Source organism: Nicotiana sylvestris, chromosome 8 (assembly GCF_000393655.2).
Source record: "Nicotiana sylvestris chromosome 8, ASM39365v2, whole genome shotgun sequence".
NCBI lineage: Eukaryota > Viridiplantae > Streptophyta > Magnoliopsida > Solanales > Solanaceae > Nicotiana > Nicotiana sylvestris.
Genome location: NC_091064.1, coordinates 218,179,066 through 218,198,815, shown reverse-complemented (window position 1 = coordinate 218,198,815; position 19,750 = coordinate 218,179,066). Strand labels below are relative to the sequence as shown.

The 19,750-nt window shown below is 33.9% G+C and overlaps 6 non-coding genes and 1 pseudogene across 6 annotated transcripts; all 7 read left to right on the top strand.

The window, feature by feature from the left end:
- The first annotated feature begins 6,851 nt into the window (after positions 1–6,851).
- LOC138876739 (small nucleolar RNA SNORD14) lies at positions 6,852–6,975 on the top strand. Its single transcript, XR_011402070.1, has one exon. It is a non-coding gene; the product is annotated as a small nucleolar RNA SNORD14 (small nucleolar RNA).
- Positions 6,976–7,143: 168 nt separating this feature from the next.
- LOC138876738 (small nucleolar RNA SNORD14) lies at positions 7,144–7,267 on the top strand. Its single transcript, XR_011402069.1, has one exon. It is a non-coding gene; the product is annotated as a small nucleolar RNA SNORD14 (small nucleolar RNA).
- A 54-nt stretch (positions 7,268–7,321) lies between these two features.
- LOC138876743 (small nucleolar RNA SNORD14) lies at positions 7,322–7,432 on the top strand (annotated as a pseudogene).
- A 168-nt stretch (positions 7,433–7,600) lies between these two features.
- LOC138876736 (small nucleolar RNA SNORD14) lies at positions 7,601–7,724 on the top strand. Its single transcript, XR_011402067.1, has one exon. It is a non-coding gene; the product is annotated as a small nucleolar RNA SNORD14 (small nucleolar RNA).
- Positions 7,725–8,082: 358 nt separating this feature from the next.
- LOC138876740 (small nucleolar RNA SNORD14) lies at positions 8,083–8,206 on the top strand. Its single transcript, XR_011402071.1, has one exon. It is a non-coding gene; the product is annotated as a small nucleolar RNA SNORD14 (small nucleolar RNA).
- Positions 8,207–8,394: 188 nt separating this feature from the next.
- On the top strand, positions 8,395–8,497 carry LOC138876693 (small nucleolar RNA snoR99). Its single transcript, XR_011402033.1, has one exon. It is a non-coding gene; the product is annotated as a small nucleolar RNA snoR99 (small nucleolar RNA).
- A 49-nt stretch (positions 8,498–8,546) lies between these two features.
- On the top strand, positions 8,547–8,671 carry LOC138876741 (small nucleolar RNA SNORD14). Its single transcript, XR_011402072.1, has one exon. It is a non-coding gene; the product is annotated as a small nucleolar RNA SNORD14 (small nucleolar RNA).
- Positions 8,672–19,750: the final 11,079 nt, after the last annotated feature.

Below are 19,750 nucleotides of genomic sequence, written 5' to 3'. Positions count from 1 at the left end.
TGACGCAAAATTTCGAAACAAGCAAAAAAAAATATTTTTGATTTCAATTTTGATTGCCTAAAAGAGAAACTCCGAAAATAAATCAAAGGTAAAGTATGTTGTCTTTTTTTTTCTTCTATGTACAATATCCTAAAGAAAATAAAAAGAATTTTTTTTTCATTTTTCACTAATTTCCCAAAGAAACTTCTCAAAAGAAAATCTTTTTAGATTTTGAATTAACACCTTAAATAAAGCTTTTAAAGAAGTACTAAAAGAAAATTTTTTGTTTTGGAATTTTGGTCCTAATATACTTAAAGGAAACATAAAAACAATTCATTTTAAGTCCTAGATATTGATTTCCTAAAGGGAAAACAACCTCAAATTTTTTTCTTTTTTCCATTTCTAGAATTAGTAATCTAAAGAAAACTTATAACGGAAATATAAAATGCAATATCTCTTTTTTCTGGATTTTTGAGTTACAACACATATTTTTCAAATATAAAGAAGAAAATACAATAACAAAAGACTTGACATTATTGTACAAAACTAGAAAGTAAAAGACAGACATAAAATGAAGAACGGACTCAAAACATAAAAATAAAACAAATCTCCTTAAGCAACTCCTGATTGAGCGATCCTGACTGGATGGTCACGGGGTGTCTGTCATGCTCAAACTCCGGTAAATAAATCCACACCTGTATGAGATAACTTTAAACCAACACTATGTGAGACAATAACACTCCCTACTGGACACATGCAAGACATGATTGAGGCTATTTTTTGCAAAATGGCTTATTTGGCCAAAAGGTGGCTAGAAGTGCAAAATTTGGCTAAGACCCCGCAAAGCCAAGAACCTAAGATTTACTAGGAAGACCGGACCATATGTGGGTTGCCTACGTATCCCGCCTCGAGAGACGAGAATCAGGTTCGCGTAGTTCGGGCTGATAGGATACGGGCGAGAAGTAAAAATAACAACTAATTTAGAGAAAATATATTTTTTTTTCTTTCTCTTTTTTTTTTTGAAAAAATGATGAAACATGTAAACTCTTTTTTTTTAATTTTCTTTTTCCCTTTTTTTGATTTTTGATTTTTGAAAAATGATGAAAAAGTATAAAAATCTTTTGAATTTTCCAAGCTTTTTTTTTCTCTCTTAACAAAATGTAACAGAAAACATAATTAGGCCCCACTCGCTTTATCTTCACACTTCACCCTCTTTTTTTTTGATTTTATTTTTTATTTTTTTCTCATTTGCCCTCAACTATCATTAGTCCGCCAAATGACCCTTTTACCCTCAAAGAAATGCAACATGTAGCACATAGGATGCATCAAGATAGTCTATTATTTTGGGTACACCTGTCCTAGACGGACTCAACCCCTGTGTTGAGTCCCCAAAGTCAAAATGCACATGATGCAAACAAGCGTTCCTACTAGAGATCCGGCATGAGGTATTGTTATACTAGGTTTAAAACCTAGGTTTATTTGTTCTAGACCTAGCCTACCCGAGCGGACAACTCGAGCCGAGGGGGGGGTTGCATACCGGTAACCAAAAGATCATCCGATTTTGCAACTTGTCCGAACCTCGTTATATTTGGAATAGGACACTAACAGAAAGAAGTCACGACCAGCGTGCACTCCTCAAGAGAGAGAAGAGAGGGATTTCGTAGCAGTTTATATATACAGTTCAGATAATATCAAAGCGGTAAAAGCAACATTTAGCACATTAGGCCCAAACATGTAATAAAATCAGATAATAAACAAAGCCAGATATAACAATTATTATAAGCTCAAATTCTGAACCCCGAACCAAAAGTTCTGGGTTCTTTTTCCCCAACAGAGTCGCAAGAGCTGTCACACCTCCTTTTTACCTACACCCGCAAGGGCATAGGGGAGTTTTTCTAATTAAAGGACAATCGAAACGAGATTTATTATTAAAGATTTAGAGTCGCCACTTGGGAGATTTATGGTGTCCCAAGTCACCGGTTGAATCCCGAATCGAAAAAAAGATTGACTCTGTATTACAGTCCGCGAACCAGAAATCTGAGTAAGGAATTCTGTTAGCCCGGGAGAAGGTGTTAGGCATTCCCGAGTTCCGTGGTTCTAGCACGGTCGCTCAACTGTTATATTTGGCTTAAATTATCTGATTTTAACAATTATGAACCTATGTGCAAATTTTAACCTTAACTGCTTTTATTCATTTTTAAAGAAAATTGCAACGTCATTAAAACAAGTCTTGAACCACGTCACATAAATGCACCCGTGATTTTTGGACATACTTAAACATCGTTGGGATTTGGATTTGGGTCACATAAATGTGCACCCGAGTTTAGGGAGGTAATGTTATTAAAATACGCGCCTAAAGAGACTAACACGTTATTATTTTGGGGAAGGCCGTGAAGTTCGCTAAACGGCTCGTCCCGAAATCTAAGTATTTACAATTATCGAGGGCCCCGCAATTTATGTGTTTTGTTTAGCGAGGCTCATCCCGTTTTATTATTTTAGAGTGCAAACCTAGAGTAATCTATAGTTTTCTACTTAATTTGTCTCTAAAATAAAAGAAAGGCCCTAATTAATTTGTTACTGGACTGATGCAAACTAAGTAATATTTTTGCACCAACATCCGACCATTGGGCTTCGATGTGAGCCCAGCAGAGGGAATTTAAAACCAGATATACACCATAAAATCGGCCAAAACAGACCTTGGCCCAGGCCTAAATGAGAAAGGGGCCAAAACTGGCCTGGGCCGTGCATCAATTATCCTGAGGCCCAAACGTTTAGGGACTAGCCTGTTAAGCCCTGTCTTTTACACTAAATGAAATTTCAATTTAATTAAGAACACAAATCTGATGAATCTACTACTAAAATTAACTAGCCAGTAAAATAAATTCAATGCAATATTAAACATGAGTTGGAAAGCAACTGATTTCAGATTTCATGACCCACGTAAACTGCCTATGATCACAATTTCAAACATGGTGCATACTAGTTCAAATTTCAAATTCCCTACTATGACTCATTTTTATTAAAATGCTGACTCATGAACTTTGATTAAACACTAACGTGACCACATATGAGAATTGAAACTCGAGAATTAAGGATGCTGGACGAAAATGGATTGCCTAAATTAACCTTACGAATTACATATCTCATATCTACTTTTAACTTTCTGATTTCGAACCCACACACAACCACTCAAACTCAGAATTATAGATTAACTCACATCATCACTACTAAATATAAAGCTCCCATGATCAGAAGAAGTATCACACTACTTTAACAGTCTACAGCCCAATTAATCACAGCTTGAAAATACCATTTATACTGATCTAGGAAAACCGGAAATTAACTAAACTAATAGAAACTATTCTGTTAGTCCAGCATGGAATTATTACAACGAATACTCAACTAAACTCATATGCATTTCTAAATATCTAACACACACTTAACGGTTCAAATGCACAAACTTATAATTAACAGTCCATCAGTACGGTTATTACAGTATAATAAAAGCAGAAAATCAACAATAGGCATTCACTTCAACAACAATAGGCCTCCACTTCATTCATTTTCAACTGGTTTAAGACAACATTAATTATTAAAAATTATAAATAGAAATATAATTAATGGAAGTAGTTTAATGAATCTTATACATAATCTAAATAGATCTTAGACAAATCTAATCTATCTCTCTCTCTCTCTCTCTCTCTCTCTCTATATATATATATATATATATATATATATATATATATATATATATATATGTATCTATATGTATATCTATATTTTTATTTATATATTGATCCACTCATAGATTTTCTTCTATATTAGCTAGAAATATGGAAGTGAAAAATTAATTAAACATTAAAAAACTATAATAAAAAAAATAAAAATACAGAAATACATAAATTGAGATAATCTATGACTATTTATATTTTTGAGTATGTTAAAATATAAAATAAATATAAAATTTGTTTATGATATTAAAAATTTATTGAGTATAAAAATTAAATAAATTCAAGCAGCAAAATAAGATCTTACTCAATCTATCTATATTATATTGAAAGGAGAGTAATGAAACATGAGGTTAAGCCAAGTGGCGTGTTGAGAAAAAGTCACTTGGCACTTTTATGAAATCTATTTATTGGATTCTATTTGTATAACATTGAAAAAAATATTATTTGATATTCTTTTGTATCTAATTATTAATTGGATAAAAAAAACTGTTGGGAAAGAAAGATGAAATTGAGCTATCCGTGAACATATATTACCATATCTATATTATATTATATATAAGTTCATGGTTTCCGTCAAAAAATTATTATTTAATGTTCTTTTGTACCTAATTAATAATTAAATATTTTTTTGGTGGGAATGAAATATGAATAAAGTTGTCCGTGAACATATATAACCATATTTGGAGTAGTATTACATATGACAAATATTCTATTGAAATATGAAATTAATACTTTGAGTTAATATGGATAAGAGAAAAAAGTATGAAATATTCTGCTGACATAAAAATGGATAGAAAAAATTCTTTCCAAAAATATGTTATGGACCAAAGTCCAAAAATAAGTAAAAGAAAAAGATCATTGTGACATGACAATATATGATTACTTACACTTGCCATACAAAATTACATGATCATCGACTTGTAATACTATCAAGGATTTCTTTTATGGTAGACATCCTTTTTCGAGAAAGAATCAATTAAAATTTTATTTTGTATCTTACACATTAATTTTAAGTTGAAATAATAACTCTATATTTAGTACAAGCTTTGCATCTGACCTTATTTGCGAACAATATACATTAATATAGGTATCATATACATTACTATAAGTATCTTTAATTAAATTTTTGTATAATTTAGTTATGGTACGTATTCTTTTTTAAGAACAAATTAATTAAAATAAATGTTTTGTCTTACATCTATATTATACTAAAGAAAATAGACTGAAAAATTTAAGAAAAAATTAATTAAACTAAAATATTCTCATTTTTATGACCAAAGTAGAATCTTTTGGTCGTACAAAAAAAAAAGACGTGAGCAGACCAATATACTGTAATTATAGGTATTTTTAATTAAATTTTGTGTATAATTCAGTTATGATATGTATCCTCTTTTTTTTTGAGAAAGAATCAATTACAATTTCGTTTTGTATCTTACACATTAATTTTAAGTTTAAATAATAATTCTAATTTAGTACAAGCTTTGTATCTGACCTTATTTACGAACAATATACATTATTATAAATATCTTTAATTAAATTTTGTGTATAATTCAGTTATTGTAGGTATTATTTTTTAAGAAAGAAATAATTAAATAAACGTTTTGTATCTTACATCTATATTATATTAAAGGAAATAATATTGAAAAATGAACAAGAGGACAAAGAAAAAAGACAAGAAAAATTAAGGCTTGGTGATTAACAAATTTTAATTAACCACAAAAAAATGTTGAAAATTAAAATAAGCCAAAAGCTAAAAAATGAAGATCCATATCATTTTTTGCGCACTCACTCATACAAATTGATTTACACATACTTTTTTAAATATTAGGATTTCATATACTTAAAATTGATTTACTAGATTGTCTTTCCTTAGAAATCTTTATTTAAACAACTTTTGCTTAGGTTTAGCTTCTCTATATTACTTATGGTTTAGCTTCCACACAAACTTCTGCAAAGTATAGCTCCAAACAATAACTATATCAGCAAAATATTAATGTTCAAATTTGAAGGGTCGTGTTGTTAGATTACGGCACATTCTAGACCGCGAGAAACTAAAAAATTCTAATTTAATTGAATTAATTATTCGAGATGAAAAGATGCATACTCTTTTACATGTTATTTTTTTCGAGTTGTGTTGTATTTTCTTCAACTTATGCGCCTTACTAACTTAAATTTCTTTTCAATTTTTTTATTTTAGGGAGATCGAATTCATGCAACTATTGAGATTTTCGCACTTTCAATACAAGCATTAAGAAATGTAAGGTGTCTTATGCATAATTAGGTTTTCAATTTTCCAAAATGTTAGTGATAGGGGTTCACCAGAAATTCTTGAGTTTTTATCCATATTTTTTTGTAGTGATAAACCTCAATACAGAGGACATCTTCTGAAAAATGCAAGCAATATGTCATGAGCATTTGCTACAAAAATGTTCCATTAGGCACATGCTACATATCAAAGCAAATTGTATAACATCATTATTTTTTGTGGAACATTCATATCAAACAAGTTATATAGTATCATTATTTTTATGGAACATTTATTAGGAGATAGAATGAAAGTTTTACTGGAGTCTTAAAATATTTTTAATGTTTGGTTGTAAAGATGGTATTAACACTAACATATTAAATTTTATGGTGTAAGTCGTTCTTTTTATGCGCAGGTACTAATACTAGTTTACTCTTACACGAAAAAATAAGGTAGAATAGTTTCAAAAAAGGTAACTAAATAGAAGAAAATATATTAAGTTATTAGTAGTAATTAACAACTAGTACCTCCCTGAAACAGTGAAAAGCAATTCTCAGAAAGAGAAGAAAGGAAAAAAAAATTCAGCAGGACCCGATCCACGCGGGTTACGGCCCAAATGGCTATACAAGATCTAGATGGTTCTGCGGATCTAGATTGTTCGATTTTCCAATCCACGCCGTCGAAACAGCAAAACCCTAAACCCCCCCCAAAACCCTATTCTCCACCTCCTCAATCTCTATATATTCCTCGCTTCCTCCTCTCCTTCACATGCCAGTTATTGACGGAATCTCTTTTGCCCATCTCTAACATTTTTATTTTCAAAGTCAGAATTTTTTCCTTTTAGGGTTATTGATAGAGGAATCAAAATTTTCAGTTTTATTTTTCCATACTGGGGAGATCGGTGATGATGAATTTGAAGGCTTGTTTCTCAAAACATTCGCAGTGGCCGCCTAAGTGCTTTCGCCTTCGCCAGGCTTGAGAGTAAATGCTGCTTTTATCCTTCCTTGGATGTCTGAGATCCCCCCTTCATAATCGATACTTGAATCTTGCCGTTGTGTTCTTTGTGTTTATTTTGAATGTTGGCTGCAGTTTTTAAAATTTTATTATTAGACAGTGGATTTATATAATAAACCTTTATTAGTTTTAAGTGCATTGTGTTTTGATTGATTGAATCTTTAATTATGGCGGTGTCTATGATGATAAATTTGAAGGCTTGTTTCTCAAGACATTCGCAGTGGCCGACTAAGAGCTTTCGCCTTCGCCAGGCTTGAGAGTTTATGCTGCTTTTATCCTTCCTTGGATGTCTGAGACACCACCTTTTCAACTTACCATTTTCAAAAATTTGAACTTTTGCCTTTTCAACCAAGTTCTTTGTGTTTATTTTCTCAAAACATTTGCAGTGGCCGCCTAAGTGCTTTCGCCTTCGCCAGGCTTGAGAGTAAATGCTGCTTTTATCCTTCCTTGGATGTCTGAGATCCCCCCTTCATAATCGATACTTGAATCTTGCCGTTGTGTTCTTTGTGTTTATTTTGAATGTTGGCTGCTGTTTTTAAAATTTTATTATTAGACAGTGGATTTATATAATAAACCTTTATTAGTTTTAAGTGCATTGTGTTTTGATTGATTGAATCTTTAATTATGGCGGTGTCTATGATGATAAATTTGAAGGCTTGTTTCTCAAGACATTCGCAGTGGCCGACTAAGAGCTTTCGCCTTCGCCAGGCTTGAGAGTTTATGCTGCTTTTATCCTTCCTTGGATGTCTGAGACACCACCTTTTCAACTTACCATTTTCAAAAATTTGAACTTTTGCCTTTTCAACCAAGTGATTTTTGGATATTTTTGTTATATTGTTTGGTGCTTGTTCTTTTGAAACTATAATTTTTGAAGCCAAATTTGGAATATTTATGTTTGATGTGGCTAAAGGTCATAGCTTTTTTGAACATTATGGTCTTTGTTTTATGATATTAGGGGATTTGGAACAATAATGTATACGGTGGCCCATACGAGTTTTGTGAAATTGTTTTTATGCAAATAGAGCAGAATGTACAGAGAATTTATACAATTAGCCTAACTAGTTTGTAGTTTCATTGTACTTTGATTTATTTTGTTGAATCTTAATCTTATGGTGTCTATGATGATAAATTTTAAGGCTTGTTTCTCAAAACATTCGCAGTGGCCGCCTAAGTGCTTTCGCCTTCGCCTGGCTTGAGAGTTTATGCTGCTTTTATCCTTCCTTGGATGTCTGAGACACTACATTTTCGTCTTACAAGTATTACATTTTGTAACTTTTGCTTTTTAATCTACCATTTTGGTGTCAAATTTGGAATTTAAATGTTATTTGTGGCTAAGGATTATAGCTTTTTGGAAACATTATGATTTTTGTTTTATAAATCAGGGGATTTGGGACTAGAATGTCTGCCCCTGAAGCAAATGTAAAGTTGCTTTAGGGATGAACAAGTCCCTGATAATTGAACTCCATTCTTCACTTTGTCAGCATTGTTTTATTTTATGCTTTGCTGATCATTATCGGATGATACACTTATTTTTGGATTAATTTGTTAAGTTGCTTTGTTTTATTTCTTTATCTTTTTGCCTATGATGATACCTTTTAAGGCTTGTTTCTCAAAACATTCGCAGTGGCCGCCTAAGTGCTTTCGCCTACGCCAGGCTTTGAGAGTGCATGCTGCTTTTATCCTTCCTTGGATGTCTGAGGCTTTTTCAGTACTATGTTCCATTTTTTCCCTTTTTCTCTTTTTGCCTACTATTTATAAATTATGTTAAAGATACTGTCTATTATGTTACTATATGAAGTAGTTCTTACATGTCAAATGGTGATTCCTGTTATTAGTTCCACTCAAGATTTTAATCTTTAGCATTCGTTTTGATTTTAACTTGATAATGAACACTTGATTTTTGTGGTACTTTTATATGGTTTTGTTTATTGTAATTGCAGTTGTTGATGGTTATCTCTAGTTTTAGATGCTTAAATCATTAGCTTTTCAATCTCATCATTCTGTCGAAATTCATAATTAGGAATCCCTAGGAGCAATTTATGATATTGTTCTTGCTTAATTATGATTAAGGGAGACTAATAATAATGTCGAAATTCCTTTACTTCCTTTTAATGCTAACATGATATTATTATGTTTAAAGTTGATTGTAGGTAAGCTTTCAAGAATACTTGGTCTATGCTGGTTTTGTAGGGCTATGATTAAAAAGAGAGAGGATAGAGTGAAGTTCTCATTTTTGAATGGGCTTGGTAGATGAAGATGCATAATTAAATGGTTTATGATATAGTTGCCCCTTTCTTTGATTCAGGGAAAGCTGTTGGCAGCTTTATCATTAACCATTGTTGTGTATCTTTGTTATAACCTGTTGTTCCTTTCAATATGAGTTTTCTTCACAGTGATGGTTCTTCCATAAATACACTTGATATGAGCCCTCTCAATTGAACCCAAATCATGTACAGTTTGTGATATAATGAACACAGTCCTTTAAATTTAATAATGCTTTCCATATAGATTATTCTGCCCATCATTCGCCCTTAATTCTTATCAAAAGCTAAATAGAATTTAGATGCTTCATTTAAAGGCTGGCAGGTATATAAGATCATAGAATTGGCAGAACTTAAGTGATGGGTTGAACTAAATTGTATTTTTGCAATAGTAATTTTCCATCCAGTCATGTTTAATGCACTAAGAGGGCTATGACTACGAAGATAGGATAGAGTGAAATTTCTCATTTTTTCATGGCTCGGTAGATGAAGATGCAAAATTCAATTTTGCCTAGATAAAATTTATTGGTGATACATAATTTGCCTAGATAGGATAGGAGAAACTACATTATGAAACAAATTGGTGATACATAATTTGAACCAAAAAAATATCGTTTTCTGAGTCTCCTTAGTTCATTCATACATAATTTAAACCAAAAATAACTTGAAACTATTTTCTTTTCCTTATTGAGTCTTCTTAGTTCATTCATTATTTTTTGAGACTCTTTTAGAGTAAGGTTAAGAATATCCTGCAATTTATTATATCTATCACAGTTATAAGGTCTTACCTGGCATGTTTCACTTCGTTCCATGAAATAATTTTCATCATCATCTTTGCATTTGTCATCTAAATCATGTTCATTGGTCCAATAGTCCGAGAGTTTGTTCATGTCGTTTTTTAGGATTGTCATGAAGCATAGATTTGCTATCTCCTTGTGTTCCGAATTGTCTTTGTCACTCTGGCTTCCAAAAGATTTGTTTTTATTAAATTCTCTAGAAACCCTTTCTTTTAAGATTTGGGCATTCAGCTTGAACATGCCTATATCTTCTACACTTATAATACATTCCATCATTCTTGTCTTATTCGTTATATTGCCTGATTTGCTTGGGTGGCATCTTGCCATGTTTTTGTATCTTCTCATTAAACCATCCATGTTATGGCAATCTCTTCTTCAAGAGCTTCAGGGTCGTCATCAGTATCATTTTCTATCCTTTTAATTGTAGCTTTGAAAGTGATTGTTTTCTTCTTTCCTTACTGGCTTGTTTTCTTAAGGTGAGTTTTCTCGAATGCTATAAGATCTCCTTGAAGCTCATCATATGAAAGTTTATTTAGATCTTGTGATTCAAATGCAACTATTTTTGTCTACCAAGTGGTAGGTAGACTTTTCAGAATTTTTCGAACTTGATCATCACTTGAGTATGGTTTATCAAAAGCTTTTAGATTGCTAATGATTTTGCTGAACATTGCAAACATTTCTTCAATGGATTCTCCTTCTTTCATCTAGAAGAGTTCATAGTCATGAAGTTGATCTGAGTTTCTTGCACTTTGCTAGTTCCTTCATAAGTAACTTTCAGTTTATCCCATATTTCTTTTGCTGTATCACAACTTGAGTTTATCTCATTCATCATCTCCACTTATAGCATTATAGAGTAAGTTTCGTACTTTAGAATTAACTTGACAACTATCATTTGCTCGTCTGTGTGCTCATTTATATCTTTTGGATCACCAGGAAATAAAGACACTATAATTTTATACTGATTCGGATTCAATGTGAATCATACTCCAGTCCCCTTGGGTTGCAAGAGTGTTCTCTTTCAGTGATCGACGTATTCAATGTGAATCCTACTCCAGCCCCCTTGGGTTGCAAGTGTGTTCTCTTTCAGTGATCGACGTTTCTTGAGTATAGAATGATTGATGTAGCTTTACACCAACAACTTAATCTCTATGTCTCTTTTCTCTTCTTGATACAAGATCGGTGTTTATCTCTTTTTTTTTCTCTCACTAATTACACAACAGATCTATAAGAATTACAATGCTTGTTTGGAGTAGAACAAAAGGAGTGAAAATGTTTGTTCAAAGTATGTTCTCTTCAAGTCCAAAACATATGTACATATACATTTCATGACGCCTTTTTGACTCTTGAATGACAGAGAGATTGCAAACCCAAGGGAGTTGATCCTTGAAAGGAATCATAGATGGATTTTTTCTAAGAATAAAGTCAAGTTTCCATTGATCTTCCTTGGTTTATGGTCTTGACTAACGTTCCATCCGCTAGACATATCTTTTTGTTACTTGAGGCATATCCGTTGGAACCCTTGGTTTCTGGCTTCATCGATTTTCAGTGCATCCTTTTGCGATCTCGTTTCCTTTTGATTTGGGACCTTCCAGTAATAGCTTCCATCAATCACTGATTGATTCTTCTTTCGGATTTACGCCGCTTCTTCCTTTTTCATCACTATTCATTGCCTCTTTTCCTTGCGTTGATTCTAGAGCCCCCATTAACAGATTATTTCCTTAATCTATACCTGACTGGTATTGCTTCTTGAATCTTTTAATTGATTCCTTGTGATCCTGCGCCAAATGTGATATATTATTTTTCATCATTGAAATTTATAATTAACAAATTTTTCGTATTTCCAATCTCTTTATATTTCAGAAACCCTACATATTTTCCGTCTTTCTCTTTGATATTCTTGCTTACCTTCTTTCTCCAAGATTTCATTAGTTCAAGTGTTCAACAATACTTTTTAGCTTCCAATAGTTTTGTACTTTTATTACTCTATAAAATCTTATCTGAGATCAACAATTTCTCAAAAAAGATTAAAAATAAATTAGATATATTATCAATGAAAAGGAACTATTTCTAAAAATCGATTATAAAAAAGATTATTACAAATTTTGTATCTCAAAAAGTTAGAAGAATAGATTTCAAACAAAAATAATCTTATAACTTTCTTATAAAAAATTAAGCCCCATATTAAATTTTGGCTTTAGGGGGTATGTTCTTGAGCCATCACTCAAAAGTATAGATGTCCTCTGTCTTTTAAAAGTATCAAGCCATTTTATTGTTAACGAAACAACTGTGCTACTACTATTTTGAACTAGCACTATTTAGTAGGTAGCAACCTCTTCATCCTTGATAGCACTCTCTTCATCCTCTGTATTAGTGAAGAAATCGTACTTTGCCTCCCTCGCTTTGTCTTCTGTATGTTTCTTTTCTTTTCCACTTTTTCTTGAAGGATTGCAAATAGATGTTCGTAGAACGCATCAGAAAATAATAACAATTATAGGTAGAATTTTTCGTGTTTAAAATTTATTTAAATGTCAAAGATCAGATCTAAGACGTACTTGGCAAGGAGAGTCTCGTTTCAAAATTCTTCGTTAGTACGAAAACTCTATGCGTATCCACACCGAGATTGATTCTTGCTATCAACTTTTTGATCAATGAAACCTCGAACAAATTGAATAAAAATATTATGTTGAAATTTTTCTCAAAAATCTATCTCAAAGGTAGAAGAACAAGAAACACTTTTTCTGTAATTGTATTTTCTCTCTTGCACTCTCACTTTCCCAAAGTGATTTTTCTTGAACCCTTTTCTCCACCACCCTTTATATAACATCACCTATAAACCTTTTTCCTATTTGGTCGGGGTAATAATTTACTTAGGGTAAAAAATTTATACCAAAAATAGACTTTATGGAATTTTCTTATAAAAATTCAATACCCATTCTCAAAGGGATTGAATTGCCGAAGTACAACTCACGCTACTTGGTCCAATTGGACTTTCACGTCCTTATGAACTTTATAATTCCAATTCCAAATTGGAGAATAAATTAACATTGTATATAACTTTTATATAAATCAATATTAATTTATATTATATATAGCACATATATTTCAACCAAAAAAAAATAATTTAATTTCTATTCCAAATATAAAACTTCCATTTGTTCACAATATTAATTATATCATCTATGCTAGCAAAGAATTTAATAGTATTTCATTTGGACTAATAATTAAAGTTATTTGATTAATTAAATTCTTTAATTTAATTATCAAATGATAAAATAATTAATCATTTAGCAATGATCAGAATACTTGTTAGTGTGCGACTGTCACGACCCAATTCTATTATAGGCCGTGATGACATCTAACGTCGCCGCTAGGCAAGCGAACAATGAACTAACCACATAATTTCATTTTTAATAAATTTTTCAAGTAACTAACTTCCCTTAATTTAAAAGTTTTACGAAATGACAGATTTTAAATGAAAAGACGAAAGCAACTGTGTGCAATCATAATCATAATAAATACAATCCAAAATTATAAGTCTACTAGTGTGTGCCAGGACCCGGTGTCACAAGTGTGTGGGCATTCTAGTAGAATATACAAAGGAATACTAGTCTACTATCTGAAATGAAATAGACAGAAAAATATAATAAAAGAAAGACTCCAGCTGCTGCAGAACGGCTCGGAAGGTAGCTCACCATGAAGTCTCGAAGTGGAAGTCAAGTGTGTGCGTCAGACTGATATCCAGATGCACCTGCCTCAGATCCTGCACATTTAAGTGCAAAAGTGTAGCGTGAGTACATAAACAACATGTACCCAGTAAGTATCTAGTTTAACCTCGAAGAAGTAGTAACGACGGGTCAACTGCGACACTTACTATGGGCCAACAATGTAATAATATGAAGTTCTAATTAAACATGATAGATATAAATGACAATAAAACTCAGAGTAAGAAGTAAATAAATAATCCTTTCATCGCTAGTAAGAACCGAATCATTTCCCTCTTTTAAACATGTAATTTCTCAAGCCAATAGTAAATACTCCCTTCGTTCCAAGAACCTGTTTGACTGTGCTCAAAGTTTACGAAAAAATGAAGACTTTTGAAATTTGTGGTCCTAAACAAGTCAAAAATAGGTCCAGAGTATGGTGTGGTTGTAGAAGTTTCTCATTGAGGGTAGAGTTAAATTTTTTAGCTAAATTGCTTCCAAATTTAGAAAGGGGCCATTCTTTTTGGAATGGACCAAATAGAAATAGGCTTATATAAACTGGAACGGAGGGAGTATCAAACACGAAAGGATATCCAAATATTAGTGTCATGCACGAATTATGCCGAGGACGTACGGCCCGATCCAAATATACATATACATAACTGTGTACACTGTCGAGGGTCAAACGACACGAACCATAGATGCATCTATTAACCTGCCGACCGAGGCAAACGACCCGCTCCCATGAGAGTACTGAAAAAGTCACCCAGCTCGCGGAATATACTTGCGACACGGTTAAATATTGATAGTTTATATGAGTCCACCACTCTATAAAGTACCGGGTCCTCTATGAGTTTCTACTGAAAATACTAATAAAACAGTAAGTAAATAAGACAGGGAGTTTTACGTGGAAAAATCTCTGCTCGAGGGGATAAAAAACCACGACACTAGTAGGATTTCAACTTCACTATGAGCAACTTTTAGATTACAACCTATGCAATCTAGGAATTAAACTCTTAATCCCTCACTAACTTGTAATACACATATTACAAGCCACTTTGCAATACACCTATTACAAAGACTTCAACTCATGACTAACTCTAGTCATGACACAAACTCAAAGGGTTTATGATTTTACAAAGGGTTTTTAAGTAACGCTTCTAGCTAAGAAATTTAGGAGTTAGAATAAGAACAATAACAATGTTACAACTCAGCTAAGGACAACAAAATACTAGAAGTAACAAGACCCATCGCATCAGTCTAGCTTTGGAATCCTTCTTCGTCATCAAGTACCGGACTGCGGCATGATCAATATGGACTATGACCTTGGCACCCATAATATACGGCCAAACTTTCTCCATTGTGAACACAATAGCCAAAAGTTCTTTCTCGGTCACCGTGTAGTTCACTTGAGCATCATTCATTATCTTACTCGCATAGTACACCAGATGAAATATTTTGTTCACTCTTTGACCCAAAACCGCCCCAACTGCAACATCGCTCCCTTCACACATGAGCTCAAAGGGCAAACTCCAATTATGTGCGGTAATGATAGGAGTGGTGGTCAACTTGTGCTTGAGAAGTTCAAAGGCTTGCATACATCTCTCATCGAGCACAAACTTGGCATCTTTTTCCAATAATTTGCATAAGGGATTCACTAACTTCGAAAAGTCTTTGATAAATCTCCGGTAGAACCTCGCATGCCCCAAGAAAACTTCTAACTCCCTTGACAGAGGTAGGGGGAGGAAGCCTTGAAATCACATCAATTTTTGCTTTGTCCACCTCTATACCATGCTTTGAAATTTTATGCCGGGAGGTTCTCGATTAGAACAGTCTGCTCTAGCTCTTCGACTGTTGACTTGGTCGCATCCGACGAAGAAGTCTTACTCATCATCTTTCGGAGTCTGCATGCTTGTCTCCTCGTTTGAGGCCGAGTGTATGGGGGTTGACGTCTCATGGTGGACCGCGAACATTTCCCTTGCTGCCCGCTGTTCTCCATGTATTGTTGTGATGCCATCCCTTGTAAGGAACCTTATTACCTAATGCAAGGTCAAAGGCACTGCCCTAATATTGTGTATCCAACGCCTGCCAAGCAAGGCATTGTACCTCATGTTGCCGTCGATGACCTGAAACTCAGTGTTCTGGGTTGTGCCAGACATGTTGATCAGGAGGGCAAATTAAAAAAATACTAAATTATAGAAAGTGAATCCAAGCCTTGAAATTCAACTGCATATGTGGCCAACATCTAAGTGACAATTGAGAATTACTAGACATTAAAATACATCCCATCCATAAATATAGTAAAGAAGAATATTCCACTTGATATCATAATTCTCGTAGCTAAAATTGTTACAGTTGTAACAAACTAAACTTATTAGTTAACCTATACACTACTTGATTTTATATAATTTCGCGACAGATTGGGTATGTAGCAGATGTGGGAATCCATCCCTGGATGCATTGCAGGTGAAATTTGTTGTTGCATCGAAGCTCAACTTCGCCTCCAGTCATCTCGCTTAAGCATATTGTACAAATTTCTGCAGCACACTCCTACATCTCTATGTCCCTTTCCGCTAGATCACGTACACACCACTTTCTGATACTAATACTCACCGCACACATCAGTGCTATCACAACCCCGATAAAAGCATAGGATTTTCATGCGGGCTGTGACCAGCTACCACGGGGGTGCACGTGTTGCGCAACAACATGGATTTCGGGCAGTAGAATTAACCGGAAACCAATTTGGACATTGTAGCACTTTATTTCATATAATGCCGTGACAGATTGGGCAGGTAGTAGATCAGGACATCCATCTATGGATGCAATGCGGGTGAAACTTATGGCCGCATGGAAGCTCAACGTCTCCTCCATTCATCTCGTTCAAGCAGATCGTACGAATTTTGACCCTGTATAAAATTTTCGAATTTTTTTTAACTAATATATAGAAGATGCACGTGTGACGCACGAGATGCACGTGTGATGCATGAGATGCACGTGAGGTGCACACGAGATGACATTGTTTTGAACATAAGCATGTAATGATCCAAAGGTCCATTTTTAGTTCTAGAGATCGAAATTTGATTTCGAGACTTCCGTGAGTTTGATAATGAATTATATCTAATTAATAAAGCAAACAAAAAAAAAATACTAAAATACAGAAAGTAAATCCAAGCCTTGAAATTCAACTGCACATGTGGCCTACATCTAAGTGACAATTGAGAATTACAAGACATTAAATTACATCCCATCCACAAAATAGTATAGTAAAGAAGAATATTCCACTTGATAACATAATTCTCGTAGCAAAAATTCTTACAGTTGTAACAAACTAAAATTATTAGTTAACCTATAAAATACTTGATTTTATATAATTTCGCGACAAATTGGGCATGTAGCAGACATGGGAATCCATCTTTGGATGCATTACGGGTGAAATTTGTCGTTGCATCGAAGCTAAACTTCTCCTCCAGTCATCTTGCTCAAGAATATTGTACAAATTTCTGCAGGACGCTCCTGCATCTCTATGTCCCTCTCCGCTAGATCACGTACACACCACTTTCTGATGCCAATAGTCACCGCACACGTGAGTGCCATCACAACCAGGAATAAAAGCATAGGATTTTCACCCGGGCTTTGACCAGCTACCATGGGGGTGCACGTGTTGCGCAGCAACATGGCTTTCTAACTGTAGAATTAACCCGAAAACCAATTTGGACATTGTAGCACTTTAATTCATATAATGTCGCGACTGATTGGGTAGGTAGTAGATCTAGACATCTATTCATCGATGCAATGCAGATGAAACTTATGGCTGCATGGAAGCTCAATGTCTCCTCCAATCATCTCGTTCAAGCAGATCGTACAAATTTTGACCCTGTATAAGATTTTTGAAAAGTTTTTACTAATATATAGAAGATGCATGTGTGAGGCACGAGATGCACGTGAGGTGCACACAAGATGACCTTGTTATAAGCATAAGCATTTAATGATCCAAAGGTCAATTTTTAGTTCTAGAGATCGAAATTCGATTTCGAGACTTCCGGGAGTTTGATAATGAATTATATCTAATTAATAAAACAAATAAAAAAATACTAAAATATAGAAAGTAAATCCAAGCCTTGAAATTCAACTGCACATGTGGCCTACATCTAGGTGACAATTGAGATTTACTGGACATTAAAATACATCCCATCCCACAAAATAGTATAGTAAAGAATTATATTCCACTTGATAACATAATTCTCGTAGCTAAAATTCTTAGAGTTGTAACAAACTAAAATTATTAGTTAACCCATACACTACTTGATTTTATATAATTTCACGGCAGATTGGGCATGTATCAGATGTGGAAATCCATCCTTGGATGCATTGCGATTGAAATTTGTGGCTGCATTGAAGCTGAACATCACCTCCAGTCATCTCGCTCAAGCATATTGTACAAATTTCTGCACGACGCTCCTCCATCTCTATGTCCCTCTCTGCTAGATCATGTACACACCACTTTCTGATGCCAATAGTCACCACACACGTGAGTGCCATCACAACCCCAATAAAAGCATACGATTTTCACGCGGGCTTTGACCAGCTACCACGGGGGTGTATGTGTTGCGTAGCAACATGGCTTTCGGACAGTAGAATTAACTCAAAAACCAATTTGGACATTGTAGAACTTAATTTCATATAATGTCGCGACAGATTGGGCAGGAAGTAGATCTGGACGTCCATCTATGGATGCAATGCGAGTTAAACTTATGGAAGCATGGAAGCTCAACGTATCCTCCAATCATCTCGTTCAAGCAGATCATACAAATTTTTACTCTATATAAGATTTTTGAAAGGTTTTGACTAATATATAGAAGATGCACGTGTGACGGACGAGATGCACATGAGGTGCACACGAGATGACATTGTTTTTAGCATAAGCATGTAATGATCCAAAGGTCCATTTTTAGTTCTAGAGATCGAAATTCTATTTTGAGACTTCCGGGAGTTTGATAATGAATTATATCTAATTATAACATCAAATAAAAAAAATACTAAAATATAGAAAGATAATTTAAGCCTTGAAATTCAACTGCACATGTGGCCTACATTAAAGTGACAATTGAGAATTAGTGGACATTGAAATACATCCCAACCCACAAAATAGTATAGAAAAGAAGAATATTCCACTTGATATCGTAATTCTCGTTGCTAAAATACTTACAGTTGCAACAAACTAAAATTATTAGTTAACCTATACACTACTTGATTTTATATAATTTTGCGATAGATTGGGCATGTAGCAGATGTGGGAATCCATCCTTGGATGCATTGCCGGTGAAGTTTGTGGCTGCATCGAAGCTGAACTTTGCCTCCAGTCATCTCGCTCAAGCATATAGTACAAATTTCTGAAGGATGCTCATGCATCTCTATGTCCCTCTCTGCTAGATCACGTATACACCACTTTTTGATGCTAATAGTCACCGCACATGTGAGTGCCATCAAAACCCAGATAAAAGCATAGGATTTTCAGCAGGCTTTGACCAGCTACCATAGGGGTGCACGTGTTGCGTAGCAACATGGCTTTCGAATAGTAGAATTAACTCGAAAACCAATTTGGACATAGTAGAACTTTACTTCATATAATGCCGCGATAGATTAGGTAGTAGATCTGTGCAACCATCTAAGGATGCAATGTAGGTGAAACTTTTGGCCGCATGGAAGCTCAACGTCTCCTCCAATCATCTCGTTCAAGCAGATCGTACAAATTTTGATCCTGTATAAGATTTTCGAAAAGTTTTTACTAATATATAGAAGATGCACGTGTGACACATGAGATGCACGTGAGGTGCACACGAGATGACATTGTTTTGAGCATAGCATGTAATGTTCCAAATGTCCATTTTTAGTTCTAGAGATCGAAATTGGATTTTGAGACTTTCGGGAGTTTGATAATGAATTATATCTAATTAATAAAGCAAATAAAAAAAATACTAAAATATAGAAAGTAAATCTAAGCCTTGAAATTCAGCTGCAC